Source organism: Apus apus, chromosome Z (assembly GCF_020740795.1).
Source record: "Apus apus isolate bApuApu2 chromosome Z, bApuApu2.pri.cur, whole genome shotgun sequence".
NCBI classification, from domain to species: Eukaryota; Metazoa; Chordata; class Aves; order Apodiformes; family Apodidae; genus Apus; species Apus apus.
In genome coordinates, this window is record NC_067312.1 from 19,733,237 (window position 1) to 19,740,302 (window position 7,066).

The following is a 7,066-nucleotide window of genomic DNA, read 5'->3' on the forward strand; positions in this document are numbered from 1 at the left end:
CTAGATGCCCAGTGGCAGGTGGCAATTCCAGCTAGAGCGGGCTTCAAGGAATGAGGGTGGAGAGATAAGGCTGGAGCAGAAACTGGAAAAAAATTTCCAAGGACGTAGTAACAACAAAGGTTGAAGAGGACTTTTCAGAGGCATGGCTTTTGAGGCTGGGCAATAGAAAGGCTCAGTGTTTAGCAGAAACAGCTAAGTAAAATTAAGAATGGGCGGCTTGGCTCTGCTGAATACAGGAGCTTCAGCAGTGCTGCAGTCATGGATCAGGAGCGGCTCCTTTCCTCCCACGTGGCCCTGAGCTGTGTGGTGGGGCTGAGTGAGCAAATTGGCCTCTGGCGGAGAGCACTGAGGGTGGCCAGTGAGGTCTTGGTGCTGCACTGACTGCAGGAGCAATGGGTGCCATGTGGGTGGGTCTCAGCAGGGCTTGGGGGGCTCAGAAACATGCTAAGCTGGAGGGCTTCTTAGTGCAGTCAGTACTTGGTGCCAGCAGCAAAGACCTGCAAACTGGTAAGTTGGTGCTTTAATGGTGTTTAAGCCCTGTCAAGTAGTAAAATTGGAAGCAAGCAGTGGAAATGTGGGTGAAACAGCTCTGGCTGAATGGTGAGTTGCTGGGCAGTGTCTGAAGGATGTGTGTGGATGCAGGATGCATGGGAGGTGAGCAGAAAAGCCCAGTTCTGTAGCTGCTTCACTGTTAACTGTTAAAAAATTATAAAACCCCATCTCTGCTATGTGGAGCAACTGTGTTGGGATTTGCCAAACAAAGATGAGCAGACTTAATGAACTAATATGTAGAAGGGCTCAACAAAGAAGAAACATTTTTTATTGCTTTTGAAACAATGGCTGTTTTGGCAAAGCTGCAGGGTGTCAGGGGTCAAATACTGTCTTGGCTTTACTGGGAGGTGAGGGGGATGATCCAGGGTGGATGGTGAGCAGGACAAGCCTTTCTCTGCTTGGCATGCAGGGAGCCCTGTAGGTACAGCATGTGTGGACCAAGGAAGGCTATTCCATAACATCTGTCCATGTTAGTGGTGCCCAGCTGCAGCAGTGTTCTGGCTGCTGTCATCATCAGGTATCAATGTATGTGGAATTAATGGTTATGTTTGTGGCTGGCTTTCATGGTCTTTAATGGTGTGGTGAATAGCAGGTGGGCTCAGAGTGTGGGGAGGGCCTTGCTGCCTGGGTGTCCAGCTGTACTCGCTGCTCTTGAGTAAGTTATTGTTCCCAGGAACTTCTTCAGTATGAACTTGATCCTCATGCAAAACTCACCTGTGACTGGCACCTGGATGGTATCATCTCTGCTTCATGCAAGTTATGCTTGACGACACAGGGGTAGATAGGTCACATTATTTTTGGCTTAATTTGGCAAGGCTGTAGGTTAATATCAGTCCTTGGCCAGGCGAGGTGACCTTCCTCTCCAGCTGCTTGACCAGTGCCTCTGTATGGCTGTCCATCAAGGCTGTGTTCTGGGCCTTAGCTCTGTGCAAGATGATGCAAGTCTGGGCTTTGGGGCAGCTCTAGTGACCATGGTGTGTCCAGAGAGAACAGGGATGAGCTGCTGATGATTGTTTTTGAAATATCTGATCCCCAAGAGGAAGAAGCTGCCCAACATTGTGTGGCCCAGACCTCAAAGCTATTGACAGCAATGACCTGAAATACCAACATGACAGGAATAAAAGTGAATGGCAACACATGCTTTTCCAAGAGAACAAACTTCCCAATGAATGGCCTGATTTCCATTTTTTACTTTTAAATAATATCTTCTGACCATTTCATTCTTCACTTCCATTCCTAATTATTGGTATCTTGTGTTTCTCAATTTTTCACTATCTGTGGGTTCTCATAGCTGCTTGTAGCTTTTGCAGATCTTAACTGTAGAACATCTTTAAGGTATAACCTGTTCTGCTCATGTATCAAGATTCTTCACTGGTAATTTTCTCATCTACCCAGCTCTTGAGTCAGCAGCCTCATCTGTGGCCTCAGCACCATCCTGCCCCACCTGTCTCAGGGTGGTGATGCACAGGTTCTTCTCCCATCTTTGGTTTCTTCCAGGTATCTCCTTCTCCTGATTACATGAAACATGTTTTTGAGTGCCCTGCAATGTAGACACTCCCAATCAGTGCGACACTTTTCATTTGGCTTCAAGAGGACAGAACCTGTCTTTGGCCAGTGACGCTGGATTGTGTCACCCATGCAGTCAGATTTGAAAAAGGCATCCTTATACTGTCTTCCATTGCTGTCTCTGGAGGATGGTGAAATGTTGTTATAAACTTCCTTACTAGAGTTTTTGTCTGACCTGCTCTCCCCTTAACTTCCAAAGTGAAATGAAGGAAATGAAGAACCTTGGAAACTCGGAACTCTGATCTCTGCCTTGCTCTTGGATGGTATTGCATGTGAATTGTCTCTCCCATCCATCTTTTGTAAGCAGTTTTTCCCAGTGTCTGTGCATTGTGTGGTACCTTAAAGTTCTGGCACTGTATCTATGGCTTCTAAAAAGTACTGTAGTGCAAATTAAAAGATTTGCTCAGACTCATAGGAACACTAATCACAACATTCTTCCTGATTTTTTCAAAACAATAAGACGTCTTATGTTGTTCACTCTAGTGCTGCTGAGAGCTCTGGCATCCCATTAGCTCACATCTAGGTGAGTATTAGCTGTCTATCAACATCTTTCAAGCAGAAGGAAGGTTTCAAGCTGCGATCATGCCTGTGGGCTGTAGGAACCAGAAGAGGGTGCTGGAGATCTTTGGCTGTCTGATCTCTTCCTGCTGTACTCCCAGATTTTGTGCAACTATTATTAGTTAATCTGTTTCTCTAAAGTAGTGTAACTAAGTACTCTAGGTTTTCTTGACACTTTACTATACCGGCCCCTACATGCAGAGACAATTGTATTGTTCATAGAACTGCTCTATCTTGGTATATTTTGTGACTATACTAATGAAATGACTGAAATAACTGCCTGTCATAGGTTGGAGTTTAGCTGTACATGTTCATAAGCAGAACAGACTGCATATATAGGTATGCTGTAAATCAAAGAAGGAAAGACAGTTCTGTTGTACTTCTAGCTACATACTCAGTGCATACACAAACATTTCTTCAAAGAAAGATGGAGATAAGAACTCCCCTGGACTAAATCTCCTGTTTGAGGATTGTTGCTTGCATTCCTGGGCTTCAGTGATGCTGCCTGAAAACTTTGCAGTTGGGTTTGGGGAAGGCTGATGTTTCTCAATCAAAACTTGGCCTCTTTTCAGAAGTGACTCTATCAGTGTTCAGTGTTCACAATAGGGCAGACTTTGCTTTGCTTAAAAAACCCAGCAGTTAAAATGGACAACAGGAAAAGTCTCATTCTGATTCTGCCCATCACAGGAAGTTGACACTAGAGGAAGAAAAGGTTGAGGCATGTTCTCATTTACTTATTTGCAGCTAGACTGCTTCTTGTCAGAGTTGGGAAGAGATGCCTTTTTAAAGTCTGCAACATGCAGGTCACTTAAAAGGAGTTTTTTTTTTTCCACTGGGTATTTATAAGAAGTTTTCTTTCTCCTGCACTGCGGTTCTGATGCTGATGCATGCTTCTTGGAAATGAGCCATGAGCACTTATACCAAGTTTTGGTGGCTTTTGGACAAAATCTTCAAATCTAGGTAACTAAAGTGAAGCACCTTTATTTTGAGATGCAATTGCCTAATTTTTCAAAGATAGGTAGCAACTCCATTCCTCTTCATCAGTGAGAGTAACAGATGCTGTGGTTGAAAACAAAACTTCATGACTGGGTTTAAACTAGATTTTAGACTGGGCTTAGACTTAATTAACTAGAACTTTTTTTTTTTTTTTTTTTAAACTGTCCGGACCTAAAGGAATTAGTAAATAAAATGTGTTAACGTGCTAGCCTGTGTGTGGGATGTGAGGTGATACTCTGCTTCTCTTGCTCAGGTAAGAAGACAAGGCTTCTCAGTAGTTTCTTCTGCTGTCACACAAATTGGGTAAGAGATGCTGCAGGTGTTTTCATCCTGGGTTAAATGCTACCTATATCCTTGGTTCTGTGTTTGCCATTGTGGGCACATCCCCCTGTCTTAGGGAACAGAGATGTGTGGAGTTAGAAAGCTGCTTCAGGATTTTTATAAATAAAATTCAAAAGTCATGTATTTACACAGTACAGAGCTCTTTTACAGTAAGACAACTGAAGGAGAAGAGTCTAGCTTTTATGCTGGAACTGGTCCAAGTGAAATAAAGCTGCCTCCTGCTGTCTCCAGGTTCTTGGAAAACAACAGCAGTTGTTCATCCAATAGGGGAGAAATAAATCCACAGGTCTAATTCTTGTTACTTCTGTAGTACAGGAATTATTCCCGCATTTGCCCACACCTTGGCTTGAGCTAAGGTGGTAAGATGCTCATGAGTTTTTGTTATATCTCTCTTGCAAGCCTTCACTTTGTTCCCCATTTAAATCAGGGCCTGGATTTTCAGTCCTTTCAAAAAACCCACACAAAACACACCTTCAAATAGTCATTTAAAAGAAGCCCTATGCCCTCGTCTTTCACCAATCCTTCAATCAATCTTTTGCCTTCTAAGAAGGGTTTAGTTATTTCTGTTCTCCCTTCATTCTGTAGCAATGTCATGAAATGTTTCAAGGCTAAGGAATTCTCCTGATTGTGCCAGAGGCACAGCAGGTTCCATCTTTCACAGATTGGTGATTACAGCTGCACAAGATGGGGTGTGCATGCTGCTGTAAGAAGGCAGTAGCCAGCTCAAGTCAGAGCTGTGAGGCAGAAAAAAATCTGAGACGTCCAGTCCCATAAAATTATTTCCATTGCCTGTAACACAGACCCAAGTGATTCCTTTTTCCATGAATGCACATTTTGTAGCCTATCTTGCTCTACAGGTAAAAACAGAATACATAAAACATACCAAAATGTGAACATTCAGGCTGCAAGGGCAGTAAGTTTTTGAGTGAAGACACTGGGTGTACTCGTCACCCTTTTCTAGAGGAACTGGACAATTAAGCAAGCTGAAATGTAGAAGAACTGAGCCACCATCTCTTAAATGTCACCATATGACCTAACACCACGTGATACAGTATGTTTTGGAGATAAGAGTTTTAAGTAGGAAATGTACTTTTTTTTTTTCAGCTGAAGATTTGAGAATTTTTTGCTAAACATTTTTTAACATTCTGTTGGAGTTTGAAATCTATTAAAAAATCAAAACTGTAGATTGCAGGTTTGCTGATTTTAAATACTTACCTCAGAGAAAACTCTTTAAAACGAATGCATGTGTGTGTGTGCATATGCATATACCTTTAATTTTTAAGCTGTGTGAGAACTCCAAGAACAGATCTTGCTTTGGTCCTTAGTTTCTTTATGAACTCTCTCATTTTCTGTGGACTGTTTCATTTTTCCTACTTTCCCTGTTAAAGGACACACTGCTCAGAAGCTTACAGCTGTTGTTGTTATAGGCACTAAGGTCCAGGTATGCAAAGATACCCTGCAGTAACAATATATGCAGGTTTGCTGAAGGTGTCTGGTTTGGAAAAACATGAGGAAGGAGGTTCAGAGGAGCATCCAACTGCAGCATGTGCTGCCTTGTGTAAGCAGAACGTATCCTTGTCCTCCACCCAGGCTGGGGCTACTTCCAAGAGTTATAACAAGTTAGTTTCTGTGTTTGTTACTGATTGAAACCTTGCCTCAGCAAAGCAAAATATAAACTCTGCTGAGGCTTGAGTGCTCACAGGTTGCTTTTCAAATGTGGTAGGCAAGGACTGAATAAATCTGAGTGAGGACCTGGAAGAGCAAATTAGGGGTAACCATGCCGTCTCCGTCCTGTGCTGCCTCTTCAAGAACCCGAAGGTGGCACCTGTGCCAGTGGATAGCTCTTGTGCTGGTCACTGTAATTTTTCAGTATATACTAAACCACATTGTAACTTTTAAACTGTTCTCTGCCAAGTGATGAGGCCGGTCTCTCCCTCTTCCATGTTTTTCCCAGACATGAGGAGCACTACAGGGCATGAAGCTGTCACTGGGTGTCACTTGTGAGGTCACAGGATCACAGAATTGTTCCAGTTGGAAAAGATGTTTAAGAATGAGTCCAACCATTAACCTAATTCGACTGAGTCCAGTGCTAACCATATTCCTAAGCACCACATGTAAATGTCTTTTAAACACCACCAGGAATGGTGATTCAACCTGCACCCTGGACAGCCTATTTCCAAAGTATAATAACACTTTCAGTGAAGAAGTTTCTTCTAATATCCAATCCAAACCTCTCCTGTCACTACTTGAGACCTTGTCCTCTTATCCTCTTACTGGTTACTAGGGAATCACAGAATCAGAGAGGCTGGAAAAGACCCTTAAGATCATCAAGTCCAGCCTATGACCTAACACCACCGCATCAGCTAGACCATGGCACTAAATGCCACATCCAGTCTTTCCTTAAACACATCCAGGGATGGTGACTACACCACTTCCCTGGGCAGTACATTCCAATGCCTCATCACCCTTTCCATGAGGAAGTGCTTCCTAATATCCAGCCTAAATATCCCCTGGTGCAGCTTTAGGCCATGCCCTCTCATCCTGTCACTAGTTGCCTGGGAGAAGACCCTGACCCACACCTGACTATAACCTCCCTTCAGGTAGTTGAAGAGAGTGATAAAGTCCTCCCTGAGTCTCCTCTTCTCCAGGCTAAACAACCCCAGCTCCCTCAGCCTATCCCTACAAGACTTTCCCTTTACTCCTTTCCCCAGCCTTGTTGCTCTCCTCTGGACCTGCTCCAGCACCTCAATATCCTTCTTGAAGTGAGGGGCCCAGAACTGCACACAGTACTGGAGGTGAGGCCTCACCAGTGCTGTGCACAGGGGGAGAATTACATCCCTCCTCCTGCTGGCCACGCTATTCCTGATACAAGCCAGGATGCCATTGGCCTTCCAGGCCACCTGGGCACACTGCTGGCTCATGTTCAACTGGTTGTCAGCCAGCACTCCCAGGTCCCTCTCTGCTGAGCTGCTCTCCAGCCACTCTTCCCCCAGTCTGTAGTGCTGCCTGGGGTTATTCTGTCCAAAGTGCAGGACCCTGCACTTGGTCTTGT